The sequence below is a fragment of the Sciurus vulgaris genome (assembly GCF_902686455.1).
Source record: "Sciurus vulgaris genome assembly, chromosome: 3".
NCBI lineage: Eukaryota > Metazoa > Chordata > Mammalia > Rodentia > Sciuridae > Sciurus > Sciurus vulgaris.
In genome coordinates, this window is record NC_136463.1 from 37869799 (window position 1) to 37886511 (window position 16713).

General features: G+C 35.4%; 1 protein-coding gene across 1 annotated transcript in view; it reads left to right on the forward strand.

Moving 5' to 3' along the window:
* The window catches only part of AATF (apoptosis antagonizing transcription factor), a 110273-nt gene that overhangs the window by 20225 nt on the left and 73335 nt on the right, over window positions 1-16713 (forward strand). The window lies entirely within an intron of this gene.

Genomic DNA, 16713 nt, shown 5'->3' on the forward strand with positions numbered 1-16713 from the left:
TATGACCTTAGGTTGAGCAGAGTTTTTAGATACCATATAAAAATCACAGTGTGTAAAAGAAGAAATTAATGGTTGTGATAAATTAGGATTATAATCTTTTGCTCTATAAAATATGTGTTAACAAAATTAACAGACAAGCTACAGATTGGGAGGGAATATTTTCAAGTTACATATCTAACAGAATATGTAAGAACTCTCAAAACTCAACAATAAAAATACTCACTTAAAAAAATGGGCAAGGGGGCTGGGGAGATAGCTCAGTTGATAGAGTGCTTGCCTTGCAAGCACCGCAAAAAAAAAAAAAAAAAAAAGGGCAAAAGACTTGAACAGATACACTGTCAAAAAGGATGACAAATATGCACATAAAACGATGTTTCAAATAATCATAATCATTAAAATAATCATTAGTGTTGAGGAGACACAAATTAAAAACACAGTGAGATACATCTACTTTCCTTTTAGCAATAGCTAAAAAACACACCTGACAACATCAAGTGCTAAAAGGATGCAGAGCACCTGGAATACTCATATATTGCTGGTGGAAATATAAAATATTATAGCCATTTTGAAAAAAAAAAAAAAGTTTAGAAGTCTTTTCTTAGGAAGTTTACCATATATATTTACCAGATGATCCTGATTCAGCAGTCCTACTCTTAGATCTTTCTCAAGAAATGAAAATGTGTTCACACAAAGATGTGTACACGTGTGTTCACAGCAGGATTATTCATAATCAGCAAAACTGGAAATAGTCCAGATGTCCTTCAAACAAATTGGGTAAATGGATAAACAAATCGTGGTACATTACTCTGCAATAAAAAGGAATAAATCTCAATGATATTACACTAAGTGAAAGATGTCAGACTCAAATGGTTTTATACTTTAAAATTCCACTCATATAAATTCTGGAAAAAGTAAAACCATTAGGTGGAGAATAATCAGTTGCTAATACAGATTGGGGTGGGGGAAGGGTTTGACTACTAACAGGCAGCCTAGCTTTCTTCTTTGTCTCCTGTGAGTTTTCTCCATAAGTTTTGTTTCCTTGGAGTATTTCCCACCTGTTTTCCACTGGCTCACTATGGAGCTTGGCTTGATTGTGAACATTTTACTTGGATTGGGGGTGTGGGTAATAAGTAGTTGTTTGCTTATTCTCAAGCAACTGGGGATATTTATTATGGTAATGGATACATGATACAGTGCATCTAGGGATAGAGGAATAGGCTACATCAACCTATAGTGTCACTTTTGCTTGAAATATATATTTCTTTGGTACTAAAACCTTACCTAGAAGAGAATAATAGATTACACAGAGCTTCTGGATTTTGATGTGGGTTAGAACTGAAAAATGAGATGTCTTTAAACTCTTTTTTCCTTCTCTCTTTGATAAGTGATATAATGTGGTTTGGACACTCAGAGATTCCTGAGATTTTAGGTTCTGGTTGATGATTTACTGCAAAATTGCTTATAAATTGAAGTAGAAAATGTTTTGCAGACCTGGCAGCTTTCTGGCTTCACACCCATTTGTCACCCAGCATTTCCCTTTGTGTATAGAACAAGAATTAATTAGGCTGCACTGCAGGAAAAGTTTATGGCTATAATTTATATAGGATGAATTTCTTTTTAAAGAGACAGCATTGTTTTGTTACACCTATATGCATATAAGTGTGTGTTGTGTGTGTGTGTGTAGAAAGTGGGCTTTTTCTTTCTTTCTTTTTTTTTTTTTTCCTTAAAACAGTGTAAGCTTCTGGAGTGAACACTCATTTTTCTGCTTAACATGAGATGATGGTGGAATAGATGCTTTTATGGTGATTGCTTTCTGATTAAAATGTTGGTTTTTTTTTTTTTGTTTCATATTTTTTAATTCGTTGTGTGCTAGGGAGAGCACTCAGGTATAGGTTTGCATTTTAGACATTGGTCAGACTTGTCTGGTTTCCAGAGCTTTGTATTCTTTTGGTCTCTTGGAAGACTTGGGATTCTGTCTTTCTTAAGGTCTTGCTCATTCAATTAATGTTTTCATAATCAATGCAAGTCAGAACTTGCAATTTGTTCCTGATTTGCACATTAAAGAGCTCCATTAATTAAGAATCCTGGTGTTTGGCATGTTCCCGCAGGATCTGTGCATTATTTACATGGTAAAAGTGCAAGATGCAAGTTCTCAGTTGTAGTGGCAATTGCAGTTAATCCTGCTTTTTCTTCCTTTCTTTCTTTTTGCTTGTGAATAACAATTATTTCACAACTCATTGAAACTCCTTAGGGACACATTGTACTAAAATAGGAACAAATGATCCAAATGAGAGGATGATGGTAGAAGAGTAGAAAGTAAATTCTTTGTTTAAAGGGAAAACAAAGTCCTAGAAAACATAGAATCTATGTGTTTGTTTTTTGTCGATTTTTTCTTTTGACTGTGTGTGATAGTGTCCAATTTTAGCAGTTTACTCTGAATGTGCAGATCTCCTCCCACCCCCCATAATATTGTACTTCATTTTGAAGTTGCCTTTTATAACCCAAATAATCCCAGAAATGGAAACAAACATAGCCATATGCTTATGTCAAGTGAGCTTTCTCATGAAATCATTTTTCAAGAGTGTTTGGGGTCTGTTACCAGTTCTTTTGGAAGCCTTGGTCTAAACCAGCATTGGTATCCATCGTGATGTGTAAGAGGGTGTAAAATGCAGTAGATGTGAATCATAGCACTAGTTCAGCAGGTTCTTTCTTTCTAGTTTTATCATGTCTAATGCTTACCTACTCATAGTTTCCTAAAACTGGTTGGTCTGTCTTTAAAAATACTGTGAGAAACTGCAAAGCATTTTCTGAAAGAATCAAGACATTTTTTCCCCCTATTGATATTTATGAAACTTGTTAGGGATTTTATGGGTCTTAATTTGTCTTTGTGCTCTTCCATTATGTTAAAAAATATAACTGTTCAGTAATATATCATCACATACAAAGCATAAATGAGGTCTAGGGCCGTGGCTCAGTGGCAGAGCACTTGCCTAGCATGTGTGAGGCACAGGGTTCGATCTTCAGCACCACATTAAAAATAAACAACAAAATAAAGGCATGCTGTTTATCTACAACTACAAAAAAAAAAAAACTTAAAAAAATGAAACAGTATAAGTATAAAGGGAAAAATAAAAGTTTACCTACGTTTTCAAATTTCCACCTTTACTTCTCAGAAAACGACTAATATTTTGGGATGTTTAATTCTAGGTGTGTTAGTATGTATATTATTTTCTTCCATTAAGTCTTTTTTTGGGTGTTCTGTTATTTGGGGTTGGGGACCAAACTTAGGGCATGTGCTCAACCACTGAACTATACTTCAGCCTTCCATTAAGTTTGGTTTTTTTGTTTTTGTTTTTTTAATACTGGGATTGAACGCAGAAGAACTTCACCACTGAGCTCCATTCCCAGTGCTTTTTATTGTGAGACAGGGTCTCACTAAATTGCCCATGCTGATCTTGAACTGCAATCCCTCTTCTTCAGCCTCCCTATAGTTGGAATTACAGGTGCACACCACTGTGACTAGCTTCCTTTAACTTGTAATGGTAGTTTGACGAGGAAAGGGAATTGGGTGGAAAAGAAGAAAAAATGAAAACATCAGCGATAATGTTATTTATGAATTATCTGTATGTCAGGATACCTTTAAAACTTAATTATCTGTTGATTATTATAATATTAAAATTATATTCAAAACCTGTCCCTAAATAAGTTGGCACATTTGAAACTTAGTTATACTTGGACTGTACTTGATTTTAGCTTGAGTTCTTTGTTAATTTTTAATGCCTTTTTATATAATATTGGTTGTTTTGCTTTGGGTTTAGTCTCAAATCCACCATTTCCTATTTTTCTTGAGATAGTTGAATAAATTTGTCTCTGGAAAAATTCAGAATGCTACCATTTTGAGAAGAATTCTTAACTGGCTTCTTATACTGTTTCATTCAAGCAAAAGTTTTATAGGTAGAGAAGCTCTTCAGATAGTCTTAAAGATTCTTACATCTCAGAGATGGTACGTAACATATGCTGCTCACATTGACCATGGTGAGGGTTCAGTGGGTAGTCAGAGAAGCATTCTAACTCAAGTTAACAGAAAGCATTTCTGGTGTCCTCAGTAAGGTTCATGAGATATACATACATGAGTGAGAAGAAATCAAATAGGACATTTTGAGAACAGGGATTATCAGTTTCTGTCTTGATATTTTTATTGTGCTGCAAATACAATGTTGGATGCCCATGTTTTAAAAATCATAAAAATAGCCCTCAGAATGTTCATGGTACACTGGGTTAGGTCTATACAGAAGTCTTAGTTCTTATAGCAATCTGTAAAATAGGTGTTTATAATTATGTTTTACTGATGAGGAAATCAATCCAGGTAATTTAAGGTTTCCAAATGGTTTGAGGCAAAGTCAGCACAGAAAACGCTTTGCTGTGCTTTGCTCTTGGCCACCACTGCCCAGATTGCCATGTATAGTTAACCACCTTATCTGAAGTTTTCTCCCCACTTTCCAAGAAAGCATGAGAGAATACAGATGTGAAATAAATACCAAAGCTTAAACAAATGAAGATGGGAGAAATATGGAGATGAATTTGCTTTAGGACAGAAGGCTTAGAGCTCTAATAGTAGACATATCTTTCAATTTTTCTAAAGATGATGTTTCCTCTATAATGTTTCTTAGTAGAAGAGCTAGAAGGGCCCTCAGCTGATGTCTCTCTCTTATAGGCAGCTAAGATTGTGTAGGTGATAAAGAAATAGGTAGAGAGGGGATTTTTTTTCTTTAAAATATATACTCATTATATGACATTATGGGGAGGGGAAAAGCAAGCAAAATTAGGAAATAACTTCTGATTCTTAGCAGTTAAGTAGTTTTGATATTTTGGTATGTGGTATATGTCTTTTCTAGCTTTTTTTCTCTTGGGTGTATAGTTAAAACAAAAATGGAACCATATTCTTTGTTGTTTTATAGTCTGATTTTTTTCTGCTTAACAGAGATTATGAAAATTTTTCCATGTCATGAATTATTGTCCCACAGCATTATTTTTAATGATGGAGTAGACTTTCCATCATATGCGTTATTTAACCAATTCTTTATTGTTGGACATTTGGATTGTTTCCAGGTTTTTATTTTTATAAATAATGCAGTAAACATTGTCATTACTAAATCTTTATTTGTATCTGTGGTTATTGTTATATTAAATAAATTTCTAGCTGTAGAATTAGTACATTTTTCAAGGCTATGCACACATTTAAGACTTGATCTTTGTCACCAAGTTGCCCACCAGAAAAGTTGTACCACTTTACATTCTCACCTTCTTTATGTGAATGTCAGTTTCTCTTATCCTCGTCAATACTGGTTATTATAATTTTGTTTCATCTTTGTCACTTTGATAAATGGACGATAGTGTTTGTTTATTTTAATTTACATTTCTTTTAATTGACATTTCCCAGTGTTTAATGAGGGTAACCATTTCTCGTTACTTTTATTGGTCCTTGTTATTTCTTTTGTGAATCAAAAGGGAAATTTTTAAGCTAGTTCTAGGGATGGATGGTCTTGTCAGTCTCTTTATATTCTTGAAGATCTTTATTTAATATTAATTGCCTTTTTAAAAAATAATAGAAGTAAAACTTGTTTGTTGTAAAAGTATTTTTTTTTCAAACAGCCAACTGTGTTCTTCCGTACGCCAGACAATACTGAAATATGTAATGTGGATTGTAAAAGTCCTTTTTTGTATTTTCAATATTTTTCTCCAGATATAACCATTTCTAACAATTTTATTGTATATCCTTCTAGATACTTTGTGAGCATAAACTTTCAAAAAGCATAAATGAGATCATGCTTTACACTTCCCATGTCATTACATATAAATCTCCTTTTCCTTTCTTAAAAATATTTTGCTGTATGTTTTTTTTCTTTTTCCTAAATAATTTAAGTAAATAGCAATCACTATACAATTTTGCTTCTAAATATTTTGTATGGCTTTAACAAAATGAAGATGTTTCTTATGTAATACTATCATCTCACTTAACCAAATTCAGATTATTTCAAATATCCCCAATACTTTCTTGTGGTTTGTTTTAATTTAAACCAAGTTCCACTTATACTTATCCTATTCTCCAACTGCACAAAATATTTCCTTACTAAACTAAATTTTAAATAGTCCCCTATAAATGGGCACCTAAGATGTTAACAATTTTTACCTATTTTTATAAATAATCCTGAAAGTATTATTTTTGTGCCTATCTCTTTACTTTGATTTTTGTGGTACTGGGAATTGAACCCAGGGGTGAGGGGCACTTTACCACTGAGCTATACCCTGAGCCTGTTTTATTTTTTGAGACAGGGTCTCGCTGTGTTGCTTGGGGTCATGCTAAGTTGCTGAGGCTGGCCTTGAACTTGAGACCCTTCTGCTTCAGCCTTCTGAGTCCCTGAGATTACATGTGTGTACCACCCAGTATGAAATAGATGTGTATAACTTGGATACATTTTGCCTGGCTGCTTTCTGGATATGTTGTGCTAATTAAACTCTGACTAATTATGAATGGAGAGTGCCCCCTTTCCTACATTCTTGTGAGGATTAAACACTGTCAGAAAAATATCACATTGTTTTATTAAATTTAATTAATTGATTAGTGAAAAAAATTTTTTTGTTGTATTGAGGATCAAACCCAGGACTTTGTGCATACTAGGCAAGTGTCCTACCACTGAGCTATGTACCAAGCCCAACAAATTGTTTAGAGGGAGCTTGATATGAGATGTCCTTTGTCTCATTGTTTTAAATTTTTATGTCTTTTTAACATTTTCTAGCAATGAGGTTAAACTTCTTTTCTGATGTATTTGGCCTTTGAATTTTAGAGACTTAATTCAGTTCTTAATGTTCTTTTTTTCAGATTAAGGAAGTATTCCTTTTTTTTGTTCTATGAGACTTGCTTTCCTTCTATGTAATTTGGGCTTCCTTTAGTTTCCCCACTTTCCCTTTTCAAGTTTGGGAACCAAATTTGGACATGACATTTTAACAGAGCCTCCCTAGTATTTTTTATTGTGTGACTGTATTGAAGAGGGAAGTTTTGTTATTTCTTAGTAATTGACAATTTTATTATACTTTGTTCTCCAGATAGTTTTGATACATAACCCACAAGGGTACATAGATCTAGAAAATGAAAACTGTCTGATTTTTTTTTAATGCTTATGATAATGTTTCATTTTCTTCATCTGTAAAATGGTGATATAATAATAGTACCTACCTCAAAGGATTGTTGTGAGAATTCAAATAGTTGTACACAAAGTGCTTTGGCTAGTGCATATCACTTAGTAGGTCCTTACTGAATGTTAACTGTTTAATCTTAAGTTGGTAGTGTAGTCATAGGCTGTAGTCTTTGATCACAGTATTTGTTTCCCTCTTCTTGCGAGGGTTATGTGATTGCATATTGGACTACACATACAGTTCTTTTTTAATTTTTTAGTTGTCAATGGTTCTTTTATTTATTTATGTGCCGTGATGAGCATAGAACCCAGGGCCTCACACTTGCCAGGCAAATGTTCTACCTCTGAGCCACAACTCCAGCCCCTACAAACAGTTCTTTGAAGACTCAAAAATGCACATATAAAAAGTATAGGCAAAGGGCTAGGGATATAGCTCAGTTGGTAGAGTGCTTGCCTAACATGTATAAGGCCCTGGGTTCAATTCCCAGCACCACCCCCCCCCCAAAAAAAAAAAAAGTAGAGGCCAAAGAAAAAGATTAGGATTAAAATATACATGCGTACATATACATATGTATATTAAATGTAGGATATATTCAATTGTATGTATATATTTAACCATACAGAGTCTGCCATTTGCCAGCACCACACATACCAAGGTGACTAGTTAATAGTCTCTATTCTCAAGTAGCTCATGGGAAGGCATGGATATAGGTAAGCTGCTCTTAATACAAAAAAAGCCATTTAAATAGTTTTATTTGAACACAGCCTCTCAAAGTGTTTTAAGTTGGTGAATAAACAACCCTTATCTTACTAATATTCAAAGAAATAAAACAAGCATTTATTTTCCAAGCCTCAGTTTATCCATTTAAGTGGTGACAGTTATTAAATCTTCTTTAGCATGCATCGTAACTCATCTAATTATTTTTATTCTGGAAATTCCCAAGTTCAGTAAAATGGGTTTGAGATTGTTGTGAGTAGCCCATACATCTTATAGTTGGTATGCTATAATAAGAAAATGTCAAGTTTGGCACCTTTGCTTCTGTTAACAAAAGGTTCGTTTGTTGAGAATACATAGTTGACATTAAAGTTCAGAAATAAGTTGTCACCTTTGGTTTGCTCATCAGCATTTGGATTTGGAAATGGTAGTGTGACCAGATGCTCTGCTATGCAGTGTAAGGCATCATCTCTCTGAAATGAAAGCATTTGTAGAATAGCTTTTGTGGCCCAGGTGATGTGTTAGATACTGGAGTGACAGGATGAGGTAGGTCCCTGCCCTGCAGCAGCTTAACGAAGTGAAATCAGACTCCCAGCACAATGTAAGTGTGATAATGGTGATATGAATGATCCTGGGAAAAGAGTGATTAATTCTTTGTGACATCCCTGTTTTTCAGAAAGGTGTTTTCTGAATTCCCATTTTCTTTGAGTTATTTCTGCACCCATATGATTTGAGAATTTAGGCATTTGGCTAGGGACAGTTTTACCTAGGGACAGTTTTGTAATACAGAAAAATCAGACTTTATTTTAAATGAAATGAGAGGCTGCTTGGATTTTTAATAAGTTTTCTTACTTCACAGTTTACTTTAAATTTTAATAAAATTTTAAATTATAGAAGTAATATGCTTATAAAATATTTAAACAGTTCAAAAGCATACCAAATACAAATGAAAGTATCCCCACTCTCCCTGTATAACTGCTGTTAAGACAGTTTAAACAATTACTTGTAAATAAACTTGGACTTAAGAGCCTTGTAGTATGAGCATTAACTCTTTCTGTTTAAAGGGAGAAAATAAATTTTCCTTTTTAGGAAAAGTAGTCAGGAGCAATGGAGGTTGTCTAGGAACTGCAAAGTGGAAGGTAACTGCAGTGCATTTCTGGGAAGTACATTGATCAGTTAGATTGCTGTGTCCTATAGGGCTTTTTAAGGATTTATTGACATACTTCATCAAGGTATTTGAGAGAGTATTCAGGGAAACCTAAGAAATTCAGCAGTTCCTTTGCTTTCCTTATAAATTCATGCCTGGTCAGAAATTACAGCTTGAGTGGGATGTCCCTCCACAGAACTCAAATGCACACTATTTATCATGTTACTTAGTGTGGCAGTAATGTAAAATGTTAGATTTCTTTTTTGTTGTTTCTTTCTATGGGGGGCTCACCCATCATATATTTTATCGTAAGTCTCTTCATATCTCCCTTATTTCAACTTCCATTTACTCCCCAAATTCCCCACATCAGTCTCTTAAAAGAAAAAAAAAAAATAAGTTTTGCCCACTGAGTCCTCTTTCTTATTTTATTTAACATGTCTTGGGTTGAATGTTTCTCACAAAAACACTTTGCATTCAGAATTAGCCTCTTAAGCTGTTTCTCCACAGACCCCTCCACAGATTGTGTGCCTTCTACTAGCTGCATCCCTTTGAGGGATGAAAACCCAAGTCTGCTTGTGACTTGGCCTTCGTGATTTTAGAATATAAGTCCCTGTAGTCAGCTCCCACAAGGTTATTTTAGTGGGATATTATTTAGACATTAAAAAGAAGTCTGCTTTTGATCCATGGACCTGGCCAACACACTGGGCAAAATTCCTTTCACTATTCCTGTTATAACCTGTCTTCATGGTAGCATACCCATTTATTAAACCTGTGCTTGTCTACAGGCACACACCTGTGCATGTGTATACTTACACTGATACATAAAAATTCTAGTTGAACCTACATTGGAAATGATAGCCATTCATCCAAATGGTTGTTGTTGAGGAATTTGTAACCAGCAGCCCTCTTTCTTACTGGTAACGCCATTCTGCTTGGGGAATATAGAACAAGCCCAAACAGTAATACTGACAGAATTCGGAATTATGATACAGTGGAGCCTTCACGTAATTCTTTGTTGAAGAAGTTAGGGCCTAAATGTTAAGGCTTATTGTTATTCTGAGTTGATAATCTCTGCCTTGCTTTAATAATTTTTCCTCATGCCTGGGTAGCCTGCGAGTTGCACAATAATCACTCACACAGCTTTGTAATCAATGCCCAAAGTAATAGGATTCCTCTGGCCACCGGCAATTAATAAATTTGTGTCTTTTTTAAAACACTAGCAAGTCGGGCCTGAAATACGACTGACTGGCTCTCCTCATTTGCATATTTATTGCAGTGGAAAAATTCTTACCAGATGATTGATGCTGAGCCTGCCTCTTGAATTCCAAGCAGCACATTATTATGAAATGAAAAATGCCGGCCATACAGTTGATTAAAGTTGAAGACAGTGGAATCGGTGTTTTTTAAGATTGTGGGAGAATTAAAGGCATATTTTAATAGATGTTGACAAGAAGTGAACTAACAAAAGCAAAGCAAAGGATTTGCTTGAAAAGATTTAATCAAACGTCTTTCTTGGGGGATTAATTGCTGGGGATGACTAGTGCAAGTGGCAGGCTTGTGTGGATTTGAATGAAAAGTATTGTTCTCAGGCCAATATATCGTGTGTCATTTTGACCTATAGTTTAGCTCCAGTTCTGGAGTTACTTTTGAAGGAGAAAAAAAAATGTTCTTGTAATCTGTAAATTCCAGTTTAATGTATTTATCTGGGGTAATAGGAATGTGGGAGTCGGTGTGTATTTGTACATAAATAATTGTACATTTGCATATTTACTTGAAAATAGCTGTATAGACATTTAAAAACTGATAAGGTTAGCTTTATTTTACTTTATACATTCACTTTTCTCATTTCCCCTCCATTCCATGGCCAGAAATTTTACTTATTGGTTTATAATCTAATTAATGAACTGTTGCCATGTCCAAACTGATTCTCTGCCTACAATTTTGTTGTGTTGGACAGCCTAGATGAATCAGAGAAAAAAATAAAGCTGTTTCAGGAAAATGGTTTTTAGATTGGTGACATTTTATATATAGAATGCCTGCATATGGACAGCATGTAAATGAATACTGGAATATGAATACTAGTCCAATCTTAGCACTGTAGGTCTGTATAAGCATAGCTTAAAAGAATTTTACCTTGTAGAAGGTGACTAGTTTTAAAAAATATTTTTTTAGTTATCAATGAATCTTTATTTTTTTTATTTATATGCAGTGCTGAGACTCAAAAACCCAGTGCCTCAAACATGCTAGGCAAGCGCTCTACCACTGAGCCACAAACCCAGCCCATAAAAGATGACTACTTTTGATAATAATATGCCTTCTATTTCTGTAACTTTTGACTTTTTAAAATACTTTCCTCCCGGATCCTGGGGAATGAACCCAGGGGCACTTGAGCACCGAGCTATATCCTGATCCCTTTATATTTTGTTTTGAGACAGGGTCTCACTAAATTGCTGAAGGTCTTGCTAGTTGCTGAGTCTGGTCTTGAACTTAGAATCCTCCTGCCTCATCCTCCCTGGTCACTGGGATTATAGGCATGCATCATCATACCCTGCTAAAATAGACGATAACACATTTATTTTTCATCTTTCTGAGGGATCAGTAAGCCAAGAATTATCTACATTTTGTAGATGAGAAAACTGAAACTAATAGATTAAATTGGTCCTTACAGCATATCATGACTAGTCAGTAATAGTTTCAGTTGAAGTGCAGGGCTCCTGACCCTCAGTAATCTTTCCATTTATTTTTACTTAGAGTTATTTCTAAAGCTGGTGACCAGATTCTTAGGTTGAAGCTTAGTAATATGGTGAGGCAAATGTCCTCCTTAATCTCCTCTTCAAGGAAAGACTTCTAGAAATGGACCATATAGGGCAAAATAAGCATAAATATCTTTGACAGTCTCCATTTGTTTTGTGGTCATGTACCACGGAGAGTGAAGAAAGCATATTTGACTGTTTTTTGTAACTTTTAACTCTTGTAATAATTTGGAGAAAAATTAGAGGTAAATTAGGAACTGTTTTTAATTTATTATTCACAGGGTAACAATTAGAATTCAGTTCTATCTGAATAATAAAGAGGGCTGTTTGTTTATTTTGACTGGGAGGAATTCACTCTTGGATTTCAGATGCTAGGAGAGTCTTTCCTCACTCTTGTCTGCTTTGGCTTTAAGAAATCCACCTGTCTCCAGCAAAAGATGGTTCCGTTGTGTCTTCAGGTTTTTACATACCATCTAGACAGAAATGTGACCCTCGTATTGCAAAGAAATGATTATTGGGTTCTGTTTTCTAAATATTTTTACAATAAGTTGTCAATATGTTGGGCCACTGGTGACATTTACTTTAATAAACTTTTTTTTTCTTTTCATTTTTGGTAGTGGTTAGACGCACAGAATTGCAGATTTCATCTCTAGTAGGTCTCTTGACATTTTGATGCATGGTGGTGCTATCCCCGAATGGAGCTTAAGTACTTGAGGGCTACTTTCTGAGTGGGTGAGGGGGTGTATAAAATGAGAACATATGAGAGAGTATTAACAGAAAGGCACACTTTGATTTACTGATATTTTCTCTCTACTTTCTTGTTTGTTTGATGTGCTGTTTAATCTATCTGCAAAGGGTTTTTTAAAGACTGACTCAGACAAAATGAAAGGCTTGTGTAGCTACTTGAAAGTGGCCCTTAAAAGTTGTAGTCTTCTGTTGGATGTTTTGACAATGCTTGGTTACGCTGCATGTTGGAGTATAGTTATGAACTTGCTTGTTGGCAAGCAACTGTAAACATTGTAGGCTGCTTTGCAGCTTCTTCCCTGTGTGGTTCTTAATTTCAAATTTCAGATTATAGACACATGGTGCCTACAGGAAGTAAAGGCCAGGCAGTTTGCTTTTCCTAACCTTTTAATTTTTTATTGTGTTAAAACACATATAACAGAAAATTTACCAACTTTTACCACTTTTAAATGTACATTAGTTCAGTAGTGTAAATATATTCATGTTGCTATGCAAACGGTTGAGTGTTTACCTAGCCTATGTGAGGTCCTGTGTTCAATTCCCAGCACCCCAAAACAACAACAAAGAGATAGAAGTAGAAGTAGTAGTTACCAACCAGGTGCAGTGGCATGTGCCTTGTAATCCCAGCAGCTTTGGAAGCTGAGGCAGGAGGATCTCGAGTTCAAAGCCAGCCTCAGCAACTTAGCAAGGTCCTCAGCACCTTAGTGAGACCCTGTCTCTAAATAAAATACAAAAGAGGGCTGGGGATGTGGCTCAGTGGTTAAGTGTCCTTGGTTCAATCCCTGGTACTAAAAAAAAAAAAGAAATAGTAGTTAATAAAGGTTGGGAAAGAGGGGGACTAAGGAAATATTGTCTAATGAATACACCTTTTGGTATAGTGAAGGAATTCTGGCGCTAGATAGTAGTAATGGTTATGCAACAATCTAAATGCATTTAATACCACTGAACTGTATACTTAAAATAGTTAAAAGGGTAATAAAATGTATATTTTACCATAGTTTTTTAAAATTCTCCAAGACCAGAGTATAATAAATAATCTTACCATCCCATTTATTTCTGTATAGAAAAAAGTCATCTGTATTATTTCAAACTGAATTTCTTAAAAGAGAATCAGGAAAAAAACAATAGAATGTTATTCAGATTTTTAAAAAGAAGGAAATTCTGAGATGTGCTACAACATGGATGAACCTTGAGGATGTTAAGCCAAGTGAAAAACCATTCACAAAAGGACAAATATTGTATGTTCCACTTATATAAGCTACCTGCAGTCATGAGAATCATGAAACAGTAGAATGGTGTTTGCTGGGGGCGCCAGGGACAAGAAAATTGGAAGTTACTTAATGTGCAGGACTTTTAGTTTTGCACGATAAAAAAGTAGTAGATATTGACTGCGTGACAATGTGAATATCCTCACACTACTGAACTGATGTACATTTAAAAGTGGTAAAAGTTGGTAAATTTTCTGTTATATGTGTTTTAACACAATAAAAAAATAAAAGGTTAGGAAGAGCAAACTGCCTGGCCTTTACTTCCTGTAGGCACCATGTGTCTATAATCTGAAATTTGAAATTAAGAACCACACAGGGAAGAAGCTGCAAAGCAGTCTACAATGTTTACAGTTGCTTGCCAACAAGCAAGTTCATAACTATACTCCAACATGTAGTGTAACCAAGCATTGTCAAAACATCCAACAGAGACTACAACTTTTAAGGGCCACTTTCAAGTAGCTACACAAGCCTTTCATTTTGTCTGAGTCCGTCTTTAAAAAATCTGTTGCAGATGTGTTAGATAGCATATACCCATATATGTCTCTGAATTTGACTATTTTAGGTACTTCATTTAAGTGGAATAATACAATATTTTTCCTTTTGTGCAACTGCTTATTTTACATAGCCTAATGTTTTCAAGGGTCGATCTGGAGAATCTTTAAAAGTACTTTGCAAGCCAGGCGGGGTGGCAGTCCCCCATAATCTGAGCAGTTTAGGAGGCTGAGGCAGGAGGATTGCAAATTCAGAGCCAGCCTCAGCAACTTTGTGATCCTCAGCAACAGTGAGACCCTGGACTGGGTAAGTGGCTCAGTGTTTAAGTGCCTCTGGGTTCAATCCCTGGTACCAAAAAAAACCCCAAACAAAACAAACCAAAAAAAAAAAACAACCCAAAACACTTTGAAAATACAAAATGTGTTTGGGTTTTCTCTGCGGAAAACGTAAGATCTATATCTTAAGATACAGACATTTGGACTAGAATAGCTCAGTGATAGAGCACTTTGCCTGACATATGCAAGGCCCTGAATTCAATTCCTAGTGCTGCAAACGAACAACCTATATGACCATTTCTAGAAAAGAAGGTAAAAGCAGTAGTTAATATTTATGGATTTCACCCATTTGGATGAAATGATGTATTTTCATGGACTCTCTTCCAAGTACTAGAGTCTTTTTTATTATTAAGACTCTTGCTATAACATATACTTTCAGAACCTCAGCTACTATGGGATATCTGTTTAAAATAATCAGCTCCTTCCACAGATGGTTATTTGTGATAACATATTTGTACTCATCATTTGAAGTCTTTACTCTCCTCCCTCCTTTGAAAAATTTCCATCTATTTACATAAATTTGTATTGTACTTACCTAGCACATTTAGACTGAGTGAATTTTGCCTTTAAAATTGTTATATCTTTATTCTTTTTTTATTCTTGACTACTTCTCATCTCCTTTATATTTGATCCATTTCCCAAAGCTAACAGAAAGAAAAATACTTTTTGTATTGCTTTTTTCTTCCTCATGAGAAACTATATTTCCACATTTGGTGATAAAAAAATTTGGTTTTTTGCCTCTCTCTCAAGATTGAGAGAAGCTAGGCCTGGTGGCTCATATCTATAATCCTTGCTACTCAGAGGCTGAGGCAGGAGGATCACAAGTTGGAGACCATCCCAGGCAACTTAGTGAGACTCTGTCTCAAAATAAAATTTAAAAGAGCTGGGGGCATAGCTCAGGGACAAAGTGCTTGTCTTAGCATGTGTGAAGCCATGAGTTCGATCCCCAGCACCCCAAAAGAAAAAAGAAGGAGGGGAAAAAAAAAAAGGCTTGAGGGCAAAAAAAAAGCTTGAGATTCTTTGTTTGCAACACAAGGCATTTTGTACTTCTTTTGTGTGTGGGGGTTATGTATTCTAAAATTCTCCCAAATGGCACAGATATGCACTGATTATAGAAGGATTACAGTATGGAATTTAGAAAAAATATGATCAAGGGTTTTATGTTATTTTAAACAAGGAAGTGTGTTTATATATTTTTATATGGAGATTATCTGAAGTCATGTAAAGTAGTTACTAGGTCAAGGTGCTCCTTCTGATTGCTCTGTGACTTTCTCAGGTAGATTAGCTGTAAGCCTTATTTTTTATTTTTTATTTTTTTTGATACTGGGGATTGAACCCAGGGCCTTGTGCTTGCGAGGCACTCTACCAGCTGAGCTATGTCCCCAGCCCTGTAAGCCTTATGTTGAAGTAGAAGGCTCCAGTATGACACACGTGGAAAGCTGTCTAACTTGTGTTGGGGCCCCATTGAAATGGGATTGTAAATGCAAAAGAGATTTGTGGTTGGGATCCAGCTGGGATGTAAAGTGGTAAGAAGGCTGGTTAAGCTGGGTAAGGTAGAAGCAGAGGCAGAAAAGAAAGAATAAGACATCACTGAAGTTTGTGCAGGATATAAAAAAAGAAGTAGTAATTGTTGAGTGGAAGTAGGGATGCTTGTGAGATTATAGTTACTTAAGAAAGCAAAGAGCCCCCCCTCGGGAGGCCGAGGCAGGAGGATCGTAAGTTTGAGGCCAGCCTGGGCAACTGAGCAAGACCCTGTCTCAAAATAAACAGAAAAAGGGCTGGGGGTATAGCTCAATGGTGGTGCACTCTTGGATTCAATCTCTGGTACCACCCAAAAAAAAAAAAAGGAAGAAGTGATGTGAGTATGGCTAGAGATAAAGGGGCAGTTGATAATATGAGTGGAAAATACAGGATTTAACAGCCAGTTCAATGTTTAGGTTAAAAGCACCCAAATGTCACTGATCTATAAAAACAAGCGGAGAAGAGAAGTGTGGAGGGAGTATTAGGAAGGAAAGAAGTTCTGTTTTTGACATGGCATGTTTGAAAGTAGGATGGGGCATTCCCAT